Genomic DNA, 17,729 nt, shown 5'->3' on the forward strand with positions numbered 1-17,729 from the left:
AAATTAGTAATTATTAGTAGAATTGAGGTATGATTGAAAAAGTACACATGCACCCGACAAATTTCCTCCAACAATATGTATATTTAATACAATTTAGAATTTGTCCCTAAATTCTGAAGGCTATTTTTGCATAATTTGAGAGTTGGAACTTTTGCATGGTTTTTGGTCTGATAGTGGTCTGCACTGGGATGAATGTGGTCTTGTACTTAGACTGTATTTGGCTTGGCATTGGTCTCAGAATCTGGCAATACTGCTACACCCTCCTCAACTGTGGATGTTATGCTTGGCAAGGGTAAGAAATAGCCTCCCAAGGGCAATAGGTAAAAGTAGGCCACTGCAAGGCTCAGCCCTGCGGGGACCCAGCCACAGGCATATGTGCCATCAGCGGTTGCTGCTTCTCAAGCAGGTGCCATCTTCCATATCGCTGAGGCCACCACATCTGCAAACAAACCAAAATCCTCGTCCGGTGTCTGATGGGGTGGACGGTGGCAGCCGTGGCCTCCTCACCTCTCGGCTGCTCCATGCCATACGCAGGGCTGAGAATGGCAAATTCCAAGGCCAGGGAACACCGGGAGCTCAACCCGCCCATACTGTCACTGCTTTTAGTTAAACGATAATGGGAAGACCCTGTGTCCTTCAGAACCTGGGTATGGATATGTAAACAAAAACAATGGTTCTGTCGGGTTTACCAACTACTTCTTATGAACACGTTTAGTGTTTAGACGCTATTCTCTAAAGTCTTCAAACATTCATAGCTCGGTTGTCTTGACATACAGAACACCCAGTAAATAGCAACACAAGTGACACAAATTGCTGAAAACTCAATTGTTTTATACAAATTGATTCATTCATATATATTTACACATTTGGAAATAAGGCTGTCACCAGGAGGTGAGGTTTTAAGTGATGGGTGATCAAGTAACATTTGTGCTCAGTGCTAGAGTTTAGTGCGCAATATATACAGCGTGATTAAAATATATACATGGGAAAAGGAGGCCAGAATATTATGGAAAACACAATGACTCTGTTGCCATATAAATTAATTTGTCTTTTGCGCGCAGAGCCTTGGTCAATCTGAACCATGTGAGATCATCGACGTTTCAACCAAAACTATGCTCTATTAAATAGTCAAGGCTGGTCTTCATCAGGACAGATATGGGAGGGGGGGTGACAGCCTATGAATGAAGAAAGCGTAAATTAGGTGTGTTCCATAGCTAAGTCTAGTAGGTCTAAGAATGAGAAGACAGGGTGACAGCACTCACCCACAAAAAACAAGAGTCAATCCTGGTTAATCAGTCATCATGGTGGTTAGATCATGTATGATCTTGGCACAGGCAACGTAAATCTAAAAGAAAAACGGGGCGCACAATTCAAAATATACCTGCTCTCTTGTGTACAGAACCTGCTTATGGATGCAAGGCCTACTGTTAGTGAAGAACAACCATTAATAACGCACCCAGGCTAAAAGTTCCGGTGTGATGAAGTCGTTTTCCAAGGTGGGTAATCGAAAAACAAGGGATGAACAGTTTTAAATTACACCCGCATAGTAAGGCACTGGATCTGTTAACAAACACCAGACCTCACATTACCAAGGGAAATTGGTAAACACTCACCGAGTAAATTGATTCTATAATAAAAAGGAAATCGGAGGTCGATTTAGAACTGGCCCTGATCAATAGCATTCAAACTTTGTAAGCTTATCTACAAGACAGCCCACTTGTGCGCTTACCTAAACATCTTTAATCTGGCAGCAAAGGGGGATTCAGAACTGCAACGCGGAAACAGGCAAGAGTCCTGTATAGCTGCAACCGTCCGGCAGCAAGACTCTCTGCTATTGATGGACCGTAGATAAGGGCTGGAACACGCATGTTGCGACAACGTGCATACGCGCTGAGAAAAGCAGCAGCTAAATGCTAGCTTGCCCGGTCGCTAGACGAAAGACTCGCTTTGCCTAATCGAAGGTAGATAAGAGTGCGGGGACTGTCTCAGTGCACAACGTCATTGAATGGAACAATTAGAAGAAGCTCAATTGTATGGTGAGGCAAGTGTAGTATTGAAACAATCAATCGCATGCACATTTATAAGGTGGCAAGAATCATATTCAAAGAACCCCATGTCATGCACATTGGACGAATACCACACTTCTTTTGTATAAGGGGTGGTGATGGGACACAACGTCATGAATGGCACATATAGATTGAGCTCATAGGCCTCCATGCTGTAGAGAGGCAAGGCTAATTATTGAAACAATCAATTGCATGCACCTTTTTGAGGTCATTGCTTTTAGAATTGAATGTGGCACACATACAATGTTTTCTGTCTCATCTGTTTTTGTTTTACTTGTAGTAACTGGTCTTCTGGACAGTACCAAGAACGTTTGCGGGCCCGTTTAAGCAATCCTATCGGGTAGCCTCTCTCTTTCAAACAAATTGTGAGTTTTCCAGTTTCTTTAAAGAAGTCTACCCTGCATGTACAGTTCCTCCTATGCCTGAGGTACTGTCCATATGGAAAGTTGTCCCTCAAACTCAGTGGATGATGCGAATCATACTTGAGGAGTGTATTTCTTTCCGTTGGTTTATGGTACAGGTCACAATATGGGAGACCCTCATTAACTCGGAACGTAAGGTCAAGGAAGTCGATGGCTTCATTGTTGTAGGACATGGCAAACTGGATGCCCCTTGTTCTGTTGTTCAGCGCATCCCTGAACTCCTTGAGGATATCTTCACTACCAGACCAAATCATTATGACGTTGTCTATGAACCATTTCCAAACTGCAATGTACTCAATGTACGGATTATCATGACTGTACAGATTTTCTTCTTCATAATCATCCATGAAGATATTGGCAGGGCTCGGTGCATATGTAGAACCCATCGCAACACCCTTGCACTGAAAATAAAATGGATTCCTGAAGATGAAGTAGTTCTTCTTCATCACGATTTCCAACATGGCAATCAGGAAATCAGTCAGTATCCAGTGTGGTCTGGGGTGTTTGTCCAGAGTGAGTCTCACTACGTCTAGTGCCTTCGCCTGTGATATGTACGTATAAAGCGAGGAGACATCAAGAGTCACAAGTAATTGTGTTTAGACATCGAACGGTTGGTCTTCCAGCAATTGAATGATATGCATCATATCTCTTACAAATGATTTAGTCTCTGGAACCCAAGGTTGTAAGAAATGATCGATGATCTGGTTGAGTGGTTTGCGTATTGACACAAAACCCGAGACGATTGGTCTACCAGGTTGCTTCTCTAAGTGCTTGTGCACCTTGGGAAAAGTGTATATCGTAGGAATTCTGGGTTATTTTTCTTTTAAAAAGTCATTCTCTGATTGACTCAGGAATCCCTCTCGGTCCGTCCATAGTTAGCTTCTCTATCAAAGACTTGATCTCAGCAGTTGGGTCCTTTGGCGTAGGGCGATAGCTCTCTTGTACTCCCAATTGCTGCTTTATTTCCTCCACATAGTCCATGGTCTTTTGTAGAGCTACGGCACCACCCTTATCTGCTGCCTTAATGACAATAGTTTTTTTGTTTCCTAGAGAGTGTAGTGCCAGTCTTTCATCTTTACTGATGTTGTGCCTTATGTATCGTTGTTCCTCCAGTAACTCCATTGCCTTACTGCAGGACAATCTCTTCATAGGCCAATATCCTTTGACTCATCAGGTACGTCCCTGGTGTGAAGGTGGATGGAGGTCTGAAAGATGTGGTGGCTGCTGAAGGGTTGTAGGTGTTTTTACTGAAGTAATACTTAAGTCTGATTTTCCTGAAAAATCTCTGCATCTCAAGTTTGATGGTAAAGGCTTCTGGTACAGCTGTTGGGACAAAGGTCAACCCTTTGCTTAGGAACTCTTTTTTGGGTTGAAACGTTGACGATCTCACATGGTTCAGATTGACCAAGGCTCTGCATGCAAAAGACAAATTAATGTATAAGGCAACAGAGTCATTGTCTTTTTCCTAATATTCTGGCCTCCTTTTCCCATGTACATATTTTAATCACGCTGTATATATTGCGCACTAAACTCTAGCACTGAGCACAAATGTCACTTGATCACACATCACTTAAAACCTCACCTCGTGTTTACAGCCTTGTTTATAAATGTGTAAATATATATGAATGATTCGATTTGTATAAAACAATTGAGATTTCAGCAATTTGTGTCATGTGTGTTGCTATTTACTGGGTGTTCCGTATGTCAAGACAAACGAGCTATGAATATTTGAAGACTTTAGAGAATAGCGTATAAACAATAAACATGCTCATAAGAAATTGTTGGTAAACCAGACAGAACCTACTGTCACTGCAGTCAGCTCAGTAGGTGCGGTTAATGTCAAATTCGCACAGGGCCGGCGCAGAGTTCAGAACATTGCGGCCGCAATCATATGTGCTAGCCATGTGCCCTCTCCTTAGGTACTCTTAAGACTGGCCTGTCTGATTCATTTAACTCTATTATATGCAATACTATACTGAGAGTGTGTGTGTTTCTTCGTAGTTTGTTTCACTGTGGCCTGTTGTTGTTAGATTTGGATTATAGAAATACTTATAACAAATGACAAATAACTACATAACCAGATTAACACATATAGGCAACTGGATTCATGAATACTATTCATTCAAGATCCACGTTGTAAGAGTACTGGCTTACTTTGTAGAGAAGTTGATAGGGAAATACTCCTATTGAAAAGACAAGCTTATTGTTGAAAAGAACACTGTCTGGAAACCCTATCAACTAAAGAGCCCAGATCAGAGGGCAAACTGGAGACCTGTTGTAACAATGGATGCTTTTGGATTATCTTCTGATTTCCAAAAGGAGTGTTAAAGTTATATCGGGTAAAACAATGGTAAAAATTCCCTTTTGATTTACATCTTCTTCCAGAAATTAGACGATCTGTATTCATATAAAGCTCTAAAGCTAGCCCCAAATAATATAAGTGTGTCATAAAATTAGATGAACAATAATCACATATATGCTGTTAATCTTCTTAAGACCCAAAGTTGGGATGCTTTCATTTGTTGGATGCGGATGAACTCTCAGTGATAATTAGTGCGAAAGGCTTTGTCATGTCTTCTGCACTGAGTCTATTGACCTAGAGCCTCTGCCATCAGCCACCCTAGTGGATTGGCCTTAGCAAGTAAATTGCAACCTAAAGAAGAAAAATATCCAATGTCCAGAATGCTTGAGAGTCATCCAAATCTAAAAAGAGCTCTATGCAAACGGAATCACAATATAGACTGAGGATGAGTGGATAATATGTAACATCTAAATTATTTGTGTCATGTTTTAGGAATGTCTCTTCAGGTCATCCTCCCTCAGAGCCAGGAAAAGTTTCTGAACAAAGTAACGTGTTTTGGGTCTTTTTTTTTAACTCAATCTTAGATAGGTGGCTTTTATCAATACATGAATATGATTAAAGTGTTTACCTTTCTTTAAGTTCCATGTGCTTTCGATAAGTGCGCATATATATTTGTGTGTCCCTTTTTAGAACAGCAGTTCAATACTGGCTCCATCAGTTCGGAAAAGGTGACTGATGAGTAGTCTTTGAACTCTTCCTACAATTTTTTCAACATGACATAGACGAAAAAGCTTAGCTCTTTCCTGGCTAATATAACTTTATTAAATAATATTTAACATTGAAATACTTTATGGCTGTTCTTCTTTAGATTGAAAAGCTATTTATCAACAGACAGGGTTATTCACCATGTATTCGCATCCTATGCATTTAGGCATTGAATTTGTCAAACCTATGCACAAATAGATTATTCCTGTTCATCAGGAAGGTAAACAAGGGAGCAGCGTTCCTTCGAGTTAGGAAAGTGCAAAAGTCACCTTGATTGATAGTTTGAAAGTACAGAAATGTTACTGATAATAGATTATGAAAAATCAAACCTTCTGCATATCTTAAGGAGAAACTCGGGTGATTACTTGAATCTGAGCCGTGGCTTTTATACATTTGGATAGAAAACATATGGGCCAATAAGTTACTAACAGGAGAAATACTGGGGTGATGGTTCTCGTACTCCTGTAATTCAGAGATGCTAAGCAGTCCTAAATCAGACATCTGGATCTTTTTTTACAGAAGTGTCCAAAACGTCTCCAAAGGTGAGTAACTGGAGCCTACATTCCCCCAGCCTTTTGCGGTCGCAGATTAACTCCAAGTTGCAGCTAGTTTCAATAGTATGAAGTGTTCAAACTCTGCTTTAGGATAATTGACGGGTACAGCTCATTCTAACAAAAGTCCATTCATTGGCATCTTAATAGGAGTGCTCTGGTGAAGATAGCTTAGCATATTTTCTTATCAGACATTCGAGAAACATTGAAGGAGAGACTTGACGTCTACTAACCCATGAATACCTGCAATACCCTCATGGGTGGGAACAAAAATGTTGAATAGATTTTCAATGGACATGTGTCAGGGAACGCTTCTGCATGAAAGACAGCATCATCATTCAGTATAAATAGAGAGCTAATAAGAAAATAAAACAAACATTTTACCAAAGGTGTGCATTATAACAACAGCATACAATCCGTATCTTCACACACCACCAATTGACACTCCTATCGCACAACTCTGGCAGTGATAGTTCTGGGTCATGTGCAGGCAAGATAATCAGTTTATATTTTTTTTATTGAAGATTCTTTTGCTGATGCATGTTGGTAAACACATTTGCTAGCTGTTCCACTTGAGGGGTAAAAGCTACTTAGGAAGGGAGACTGATCCTCTGGTCAGTTTTCTGCCAAATGTCTTAAGGCACTGGAACATTAATATTGGAATCTATTGAGGTAGGTATTTAACAGACCAGCAGGATGCCTGTAGAACATCTCATTATCAGGTTCTGCAGACTGTAAACATACCAGATAGAACAAACAAGATCCCCTATTTCCTGAGTTTCAAATCCTACTAGTTAAGTCCTTCCTTCACTACCTTGACTGACATGAAAATTCCTTATGCATTTCTTTGTGCTTTTTTTAGCACCATGAACTCAACGTGATACATCACCCTTAAGTGCAAACTTAATGTGTGCAACAAAACAATTAACACTGTCCGAGTGCAGGTCGGAGCAACCACTCTGCCAGTTATTGCAATTTGTAGAGGAGCCCTTTAATTGGCTAGTGCAACATCCGTCAGTCTCTAGAGAAGTTAGCGCACATCTGTTGAGTCAATTTTGCTGCAGGGCAAACCTAAAGGCTTACATAGTTATGTTACACTGCAATTGTAAAGTGCATTTACTGGGTCTTTCGACATGTGTCATGAGGTATACTGCTGGCAAGTTTGCACTTTGTTTTTGTTGATTCGAGGGAAATTGTGGTTGTTAGCAGGTTTTGGGTGGGGACAGGAAGTGAAGTGCCATTTTGAGAGTGGTTAGCACTCTAGATTTGCCAGAAACAGTACTTAAGAACACTCGCTCATCAGACATTTGCAGTGAGTAGACCTCTGATGCGACAAAGCCATGCCAAAGCAAACCTGTCTGCGCCTGTCGGTGCCTGGACAGGATCAGGAGCCCGTCACTATGCTGGATTGCAGACCTACTCACCTAACCAACTCTTACACTGAAATTAGGTGAACTTAAAACCATTGAATGATACCCTAAATGTTCTACTCAAAAATGGGATTTTAAATTTTCAGATGAAGGGAACTTATTGCTAACATCTGAGTTTCTTCATAAAGAATGACACTAATACTATAAAGATAATGCAGTTGAAGACAAGATCATTGGTCAAGCACAGTTAAAAACGTTTGCTCTTTTGCCCTTTGACCATCCAGATTTACTCCTCTGAACTGAAATGTGATTAAAGGATGACTCTGCACCCTCTTTGCTAGAAGCTATTCCTGCTGGATACTTCCTTTTGAATGAGAATCACCCTAGCAGGAGGACTCTTTTCAGCCATTGTAAAGAAACGCCTTGTAGCTATAAAGATACAAATTGAGCTGATAATGGATCCTCTTTTGATTAGATTAGATGTTGGAAATAGGTCATTGGCACTAGTTTATCGTCTAAACCATTATATGTTAGAAAATGGGTTTCTGGTTGGCAGAGGTATGCACCATGTCCAAGCTTGAACTGCAATCTTAGTCAGGGTGAGGCACAACACTCCCTACATTATCCTGTGCCCATCCTCTGGTAGCTTGACACAGAGCAGTCAGGCTTAACTTAAGAGGCAATGTGTAAATTATCCGTGCAACACTTCAAAGAGTAAAGCAGTGAAAACACCACAAAAAGACTCCACACCAATTTAGAAAATAAGGAATAATTATATAAATACAGCAAGAGCAAAATTGCAAAAATCCAACAACTTGAATTTGATATATGAATTTTAAAGAATAAAGGTAAAATAGTCCTTAGAAGCATTAAGTGCTTAAATGGGAAATCTGGTCTGGGGCAAAGTCAGAAGTTCAGACTGACCACAATGGAGTGAGGGCCGGATACAGGGACCCACTTCGGCCCCATGAATCAAAGTACCTTGATCCGGAATGCATCATTGAAGGTGTGAGGTAAAGCCAAAGTGATGCATAGTGTTTTGCTACGCAATGGACGAGATGCATCAATTTTTTTCAACTCAATTAATGTAATGCATTGGTTTTGAGTGAAAAGCGCTGGTTCTGAGTGAGAAGCACTGGTTCCAAATGTGATGCTCTACTGCTGCTCCACAATAAGCAATGCGTTGATTCTGAAAGCAATTCGCTGGTCCCGAAGGTAATGTGCCAGTTCCCTTCCATGCAATGACAATGATGCACTAGTTCTGACTCACGCAAAAGCAAATATGCACTAGTTCCAATGAGAATGCATGTGGTCTGATTGAAGCAGCACACTATACCCACTTCCAAGGTACTGGGACTGGGTTAGCACCCAGGGCACGTCTTGCAGCAAGCAAAGTCCAGGTATTGTAGCTGGACGTTGCTTGCTACAGGGACATCACATTTGAAGTCTTTGGCGTCCCTGAGACTTAGAACAGGCGGCAAGTCCTTGGCGTCACTTTGGGTTCAATTGATACGGGTTCATTCCTTCTCACCCAGTCAGGGGAACACCAGGAAGCAGGGCATCTCAACAAGGCAAGAGTCCAGCAAAGCAGCAGTGCAGCAGAGTGGCAGTCCTTTCAGTAGCACAGCAGTTCTTTTTCCTGGTACAGTCTTCACAGGTCCAGAACAGTACTAAGGTCATGGTGTCATGGATCCAGTACTTCTAATCCTTGTGCCTTTGAAGTGGGGGAGACTTCAAAGAATAGTAGTTTTAGTATACACAGGTCCTCCCTTCCTGTCCTGGCTCCAGACTCATTACAGGGGGGTATGCAGCCCTTTTTTGTTTGGACAGGACTCATCCTGTTCATGTATAAGTGTAGGGCTGTGGCTAGCTCCTCCCTCCCACCTTCCCAGGATGACCCATGAAGTCACACCTAAGTTCCCTTTGTATCTAGCTGTCTAGAGGGAATACACAAAACATTTTGTCACCCAATCCATACTGAGAAGAAACAGGCTGCAGCAACCAAATGGCTATAGTAAGTAAAGGCCAATTTTCTAAAGATGGCATTTGCTAAACTGTAATTTAAAATCTGACTTCATCATGAATTGTGATTTAAAATTGTGAATCCAGTGACACCAAACTTGAAAAAGCTATCTCTTCACAATTGGGAATTACACTTATAAAATGTAATAAGGTAATCCCAATGTTATCCTATGGGAGAGACAGGCCTTGCAGTAGTGAAAAATCAATGTAAGAGTTTTTCACTACAAGGTCATGTAAAACTTTAAAATATATGTCCTACTTTTTAAATACACTTCAACCTGCCTTTGGGCTGTCCAGGGCCTACCTTAGGGGTGACTTATAAGTATTAAAAAAGAAGGTTGGGGCCTAGCAAGAGGTTTAACTTGCCATATCCGAATGGTATGGTAGTTTAAAACTGAACACACAGGCTCTGTAGTAGCAGGCCTGATACATGGTTGAAGGGTTTCCTTAAGTGGGTGGCACAATCAGTGCTGCAGGCCCACTAGTAGCATCTCGTTTAAAAAGCCCTGGACACATGCACTGCACAATACTAGGGACCTCTAAGCAAATTGAATACGCAAATTATGTATGAGCCAATGTTACCATGTTTAGCGGAGAGAGCACATGCACTTAATCATTGGTTAGCAGTGGTAAAGTGCATAGAGTCCTAAAGCCCGTAAAATGAGTTCAGAAACAGAGGATAAGGAAGGCAAAACATTTGGGGTGGCTCTTCAGAAAGGGACATTATATGAATGATTTTCCACAGTATTTTAGAATGTCATTTCCTCCCTCTTCATACACTACAATACATGATTGATACTGGATGATGTTAACTCTTGGGCAAATGAGTCAGATGCAATTTCTGAAACGTCAGCAGTATTTCAGCCAATGAATTATTTCAACTTAACTCTGCATATAAAAGAACCCATACATAGTACTTCCTATATGGAATAAGATCGATAAATTATGCATGCGTGAGAGGCTGGAAACTACTTAAGTCAATATTAACGTTCACCTGGACCTGGCTGCCTGTGAGTTTAATAATAGATTTGATTTATGAAGTGGGACATGAATACGCTCCACCAGAAAATAATCAAGCCAAGAAAAGAACAGTACCAGCTACGTGGTTCACAAATGAACTGGCATGTGCTAACTTACATCTTAGACGTCTTGAGCATCAATGGCAGAAAATGTATGACGAAGAAGAGCAAACATATTTTTAAAGATGCTATGCCCAACTATAACAAGTCGTTTACCTAACGCAAGGTCTTGTATTATATAAATGAAAATTTGTAAGGTTCAAAACGTACAGAGAGAAATGTTTAACAGTATCACAGTCTGTCTAATATAGAAAGGATTAGATAGGCACTGAGACATCGCCAGGAAAAATGTGATGAATTAAATGTGATCATAATTGAAAAGATTAGGGGCATATTATTAAGGGCCATAACTCTGCTTTTTTGGCTTTAAAGCCAAAAAAGCAGAGCTTATATTATCACCATGTTAACAAGGTAGCGCTAACATGCATTAGCTCATGTTAGCAGCTGTTTTTCCCCACACCTCGCCTTGCATCGCTAATGAGATGCAAAGTCGGCATTACATTACACAACAACATGAAAAAGATCGCTAACTGTAGTTTGCGGTATTAACAAGCCGGTCCAGGACACCAATAGCGCTATTAAATGACACGCTAACCGTGGTAATCGCCGGAAGCTAACGTCTGCTAAATTTCAGGCTTAGCTATATGTATAAAGGGAGGTGGATCATCTGGCTAAGTCCACAATGGCCTTTCAACAAGGAATTCACTATCGCTGCAGAGTTATCACTGGATTTCTAGCAATATACCTGCATTTTGCCGCTATCACTGGATTAATTATCGCCTTGGAGATTAGCGTTGTTAATAACGCGCTAACCAGGCGATAACATCCAGCGATAGCCGACAATGAATGGAAAGGTGCTAATCGCGCTTTGCCATATTCATTGCCATCTGTTGATAATATGCCCCGCAGTTAGTTAAGGCTCCATACCAGACAGTCCTAGTGTGGAACGTGACTGGTTCAAAAGTGAAGGAAAATCAAATCAAGATAGATATGTTTTAATCATTAGACCACAAAACCGTGCATGATCTTCTAACTAATGTAAAATCAATATCTCTCTGCACTCCACACTCTCCAGAGTAATGCATTGGATGGCTCTGGCCGAACTGCATTTTCTAACGGGCCCTTTAAATGCTTCATTGAAGACAGGTAACGTTTCTGCTAATTTTAGGAAAGTTACAGCATTATCTCAATTAAAATAAACTGGTGACAGTCCAGTGATATTAAAGAGTTATGGTCCAAATGTGTTAAACGTCTGGAGGCGCAGGATGTTAGCAATCATCTATTTAAGGTGCAATTTCTTAGACCCGTTACCAAGTGGGGTTCTGCCCCAGACATAATATGGAAACAGTGATCTTATCAGTCATTGATGATTTAAGGAAAGGTCTGAATGATGAACACATTCCAGTGCAAATTTTGCTTGATCTATTTGCAACCCTTGGCACAGATAATTATAAGAACCTATTCAACAAGTTACAATATGTGGGGTTTATGGAGATGGCTTTCAATTAACTAGTTTCCTTTTTGGAGAATAGAACAAAGGCAGTTCAACTCACCCCATTCAGGGTGTCAGAATAAAGATTGACTGTGGTGTTTCACAGAGGTCCACCCTCCCACCTCATCTTTTTAACATTTAGATTCAACCACTGTTGGACCTGGCAGGGTCACCCGCAAACTGTCAGCCTTTCCCTTCATATTTAGGCTGAATTTCATTGTTTTGGCCTTAGAACTCTGCATTTTACCACTGCTAACAGGTGCTAACGTGTTTGTGACCCCCCCTATAAACATGGCACGATCAGTTTACATCTATTTGGCCTATTTAATGTACTTTTAAATCCCTTGAAGTCTAATGCTCATAGAGGTTTCCCCCGGAAGCTTAAAAGCCTTTCCGAAACATCCCACACGAAATGCACTGGTCTATCAGGCCGAGTAAACCAGATGAGAAGCACACTTAAAAAACTGCCACTTCTCTGTACTAGGCCTGGTGTACTGCAGATGGGGGATTCAGCAGGAAATATTTGCTTGGAGCTCTTCGATCGGCAGGGTGATGGCTGCACCACACATCGCTTCTTTCGTTAAGGAGGTGGAGGGAGTCCCTCCTTCTACCGGGATGGTTTTGCATCCTACTTTGGGAGACTCCAAAGGCGCTGGTTCCGGCTGGCCGGTATTTCATACTCAGTTTCCAGTAGCAGGAGCTGAAGCATCGTTAGTGCAAAACTATCCACTATTTAAGAGCTTACAGCATCAGGATATGCCATCTGCTTCTAAGCTGATGGTGAGTGAGCGCCTGGACAAGCTCTAGAAAACTGGGGATATTGATGTAACTACTCCTCGTGAGGAGAATAAGGGCCCCTCTTTACAAATGGGGTTGAGCCGTATACTACTGATAAGTACACTACTGTATCTGACTCACTCAATCCTTTATTACTCTACCTCTCACAGCGGTCAGTGTCTTTGGTATCCGTCTAACATCTCTTCTCCTAGTGAGACCCCTTTTAGCCAGTGAGTGAGATTCTTCTAACAGAGATTATTGACATTATAAAGTCTCAGTCGCAGGCCATTTAATCTCTGCATGATTATTTAACCAGGACTGAGAGAAACTTTCTCTTTTGCTGAATGTTAGCACCATATTGAGCAGCTGGTTTTGGACTTGGAAGATAATGCAGCTAAACATCAAATATTTGTAGATGATGTGGCAACGAACTCTACATACTGAAATTAAAATGAATTCCAAAATCTTTCAAAACATTTGAATCTAAGATTCGTTTGTATTCTGAATGGTAAAAACGCTCAAGAAATGGGGTAATCACTCTGTTTGAGACTCTGATTAAAAAGTTTGTGCTTACAAACCTCCATGTGGATTTATCAATACTTTGTGCCCATTGGGTCCCTTTTCATACAACCCTGAGTGTAAAGCAGCCACAAACAATCCTGGAAAACTTTTCTGATTTTAGATTCAAGGGACGGATCCTCTCCAGGGCCATCCAGCAAAATGTATTTGTATTGGAGAATGGTTCAAAATGTCATATTTATTCTGATATGTCTGTCTTGGCCTCTCATTATAGAAGAGACCGGATGTATGTGATTGGCATATTGTAAACCACCTGGAGTGCAAGCTATTATCCGCCAACAAACCAAACTAGAAGTTCTTTATAAGGGTAATTTCTGGTCATTTTTCTCAGTTACAGAAACTTATGATTTGTTGAAACAAGTCCAAATGAATACAGCTTGATGAGGCAATTGTATGTATGAATAAGATGTTACTTGCCTGTTGGGTGTATCTGTGATCCTGGAGGGCACCTTCATTTTTTTCCTAATGGAGTTTAAGCTGCCATTTCAGGGCACTCATCAAGTGGCGGGGGGGGGGGGGAGTGAAAGCCCTAGGAGAGTTTGGACGGGGATTTCCTTCCACTGGGGCTTTGAGGTTCTTAGAACATTGTCCTTGAAAATTCTTTTAACCTCATGGCTGCTGCTGATGGCCGACGGCCGTCGTGTTCACTACCTTTGTAGTGCTGTGCACGTCTGTTGGCCTTCACGGCCCGTCCAATCAATAGAACGTTCCGCTCTAGCGCGGAACGTTCGGGGCAGTTAAGGGGTTAAGTTCAAAGTTAAGCATCAACAATGCACAATCATCTTCTTGTATTCGCCTTGCACTCCTTTATTGTTGGTCATATTTTTCAACTTCGAAAGGGTCTTGTTATGTTATGTTATAAAGTACTTATCAAGCGCACGTTCACCAAACGGTGTCTTGGCGCTGAAGTGGAAGTAAGGCAGCAACAGAGGGGTAAGCCTAATTGTCATATGCCTGGGAAAACAACCATATCTTCAGCTGTTTTCTGAATGGTGCATAAGAGGTGACCGACCTCAGCTCCACGGGGAGCGAGTTCCAGAACTGAGGAGCTAAGACTGCAAATCGGGAGCCACCATGTTTCTTGCGTTTAAAAGTAGGAGTGACTAATAGATTCAGATGGGAAGATCATATATTACGAGTGAGGGCATGGCGTAGAATCTTGGACAAGATGAAGGCTGGACTTTGGCTGTGAAAAGCTTTGAAAATCGTGCATCCCACCTTAAATAAACCACGCATAGCAACAGGGAGCCAATGGAGGCTTTTCATCAGTGGTCTGACACGATGCCATTTAGGTTGGTGAAAGATCAGTCTAACAGCCTAATTCTGGACTAGCTAGAGGCATCTGAGTTGGTAAGCTGAGATGCCTACATGGAGTGAATTGGCATAATCCAATCGGGAGATGACCAAGGCCAGGATCACTAAGGTTAGAGCTTCCCGAGACAGAAATCTGCTGATCTTCTTAATTCTACGCAGTTGGAAAAACCCAGCAGAAACCACCAAACTGATCTGGGCCTTCATCGATAGGTCATTGCTTACCGCTATACCCAACAGTTTGGCTGAGCTAACAGGAAGGGGAGGGCTGCCCAGGGTAGAAGGCCAAAAGTTGGAGTTCCATGGATTAGCAAGTACTCCAGTGAGGATTAGCTCGGTTTTATCAGGGTTGAGCTTCAGTTGATTTTCGTTCATTCACTTACTTATGAAGGTCACAGTGTATTGAAAACGAGACACAGAAGATGGAAGAAGATCAATGTCAAAGACCAGTCTAAGATCATCCGCGTAATTATATATCTCAACTTTCCTTTCCCACATAGAAGAGATTAGCGGAATGAGGTACAGGTTAAAAAGAAGCGGGGAAAGGGAGGAGCCCTGGGGAACCCCACAGGTCAGTTCCATTTTCTCAGAGCAGAAGTTGGAAAGACGTACCGATTGACATGATGTCCGCAATTGGCACTTTGATCTTTTAGGTGCTACTTTTTACTAAAAACTTTAAAAGTCCAGGACACCAGTTATACTGATTGGATTTTTGTCATTTTGTGGGATTTTCTTGTGTTGTGTTCTAACTTTATTACTGTTTGGGTGCTGCATAAATACTTTGCACACTGCCTCTAAGTAATGCCTGACTACTATCTATGCTGACACACCCAGGGGTAAGAACAACTTAATTTAGTGACTTTTTATAGTTCACCCTGCCAGAGATTGTTGCTTTACCAGGACTTATACCCAGGTCAACCGAACAGCCCACTTTTTCACAGCCACTTATAAAGGAACTGTCCAACAGAGGGTGTTGGATCTTTGCCTATGCTGATGACTACCAGAGTCTACTGTGTCAGATGAGACACAATCATTTAAAACTGAATGCAGAGAAATTGTAGTGCCAAACCAATATTCCTCAATGTGGTCTTGCCATTACTGCCCTATTTAAATGTGCACACGTCCGTGCTGAAGCCGACTGCAAAAAGCCTTTGAGTACTAATTGTTCAAAATCTCTCAATGAGACACAAATAAATGTGGTGGTTTCAAATGTGTTTTTATTTTAAGAACAACTAAGAAGATCCAACTATTTCTTTCTTTCAAAGCTACGGAGACAATCATGGCAGCTGTTAGCAGTGCTAGGCTGGAAAACCCTAATTGTTTCAGGAGAGGCCTTCGTTCTGCCACTGCTGGTGCCTAGATTTCAGAAACTGAGGACTGGAGACCAAAGGCACCGAAGAACTGGATAGCTCTTGCAGCTGAGATTCATTCAACCAATGAACTGCCCACTTTTAGGAAACCCTTGAAGACCTGGCTTTTCAAGTAGGGTTTTGATACTCAGGCTTTTGTGTTACTCTCCTAGCATACTATAGTGTCAAGACACATACAGGTGAATAATGCACACTGGGGAGGATATTCTCAAGAACGTGTGATAATCACTGCAAAATTAGCTCAACGCATCTCTTCACATCGCAGTCTATTTTGGGAAAATAACGCTGTGTTAACTTAGTATGCACAACATGGTGGTACCATGCGATCAGCCCACAATAAAACGTCAAATGTCTGCAAAAAAGTTAATGCAACGCCGCAAAAATGCGAAACATGAATGCAAAAAAAAGCTGCAATGAGGCCTATCGCGATACGAAAATCGGCGAAAACCAGTGACAGGCCTGCAATCCACACACATCAGGAGGGAAAAATCACAATAAAAGTAGAAAAAAATATACAAACAAAAGCCAAACAACAGCGAAGCCGGAGCAAGTACAGAGGACAAACAGAACACCACAAGCCACTCGGAGGACCAACCTGGGACCTCGGGGTCAGGGAAGGGCAAAGAGAAGAAGAGTAGGAAGAAGCGTTTCAGTCCGTAGGAAAACAGGATCCCGATACCAGAGGTGGTAGAACACCATCAAACACCTTTTGCATCTCTACTGTGTCATTTGCAACAAGTAATGGAATATAGCAGTCCATAGTGGACAATGTGAATGCAGTCGAAGTGCTGAAGAGGACAATGGAAGAGGTAAAGAGGTGCTGGAATGATGTAAAGCGCAAAACCATGCGGAAACTCACCAACAACCAGAAGACAGCAATGCAGACTGGAGGTGGGAGTCCTGGGCCACTGGAGGAGCTGGACAAGATGGAGGAAATGGTGTCCACAGTCATCACTGGGGATTCTGTGGCAGGAGCTGGGGGAAGGAACACTGCTCAACATGACCAGACACAACAGCACCAGGGTGATTAACAACCAGGCACTGGGGGCACGGGGGAGATGGGCACAATGGCACACATGCACAATTATGTACAGCATATCTGCAGACAAACCATGCCCCAGACCCCCCAACTCTCACCAAGAGACCAATGTATCCAAGTATGCAACATCACAGCACCATATAAGCACAGATGTCAAAGGCACACCACATGCAAGGGAGAAGGGGCAGCACAATCAGAGCTGCAGGGGCGACTCCCCTACAATGCAGCACAAACATCTCACATGCAGAGCACATCAACATTGACAACGATGTGGTGCAAACCATAACACATCCACAATAGAACACAGGACACAACTGGTGCTGCATGTGTGTAGAAACTGGACAATCACATTTGGCATTGCAGGGAAATGGGAGATGACAATGTACAAGTACCATGACACATCCATGATGTTGTCAAAATGTCCACTGTCCCGCATCAAATAGGCAGCTCCCCCAAACAGTCACAATGAACACTGTCATGCAGTCTGAATGTTAGCATGTACAATGCGTCAACATACATGTGAAAACAATGTTAAACTGCATCTCCCCTTCACATTGCAGAGGGAAATCCAATACCTCATGCAG

Source organism: Lissotriton helveticus, chromosome 5_1 (genome assembly GCF_964261635.1).
Source record: "Lissotriton helveticus chromosome 5_1, aLisHel1.1, whole genome shotgun sequence".
NCBI lineage: Eukaryota > Metazoa > Chordata > Amphibia > Caudata > Salamandridae > Lissotriton > Lissotriton helveticus.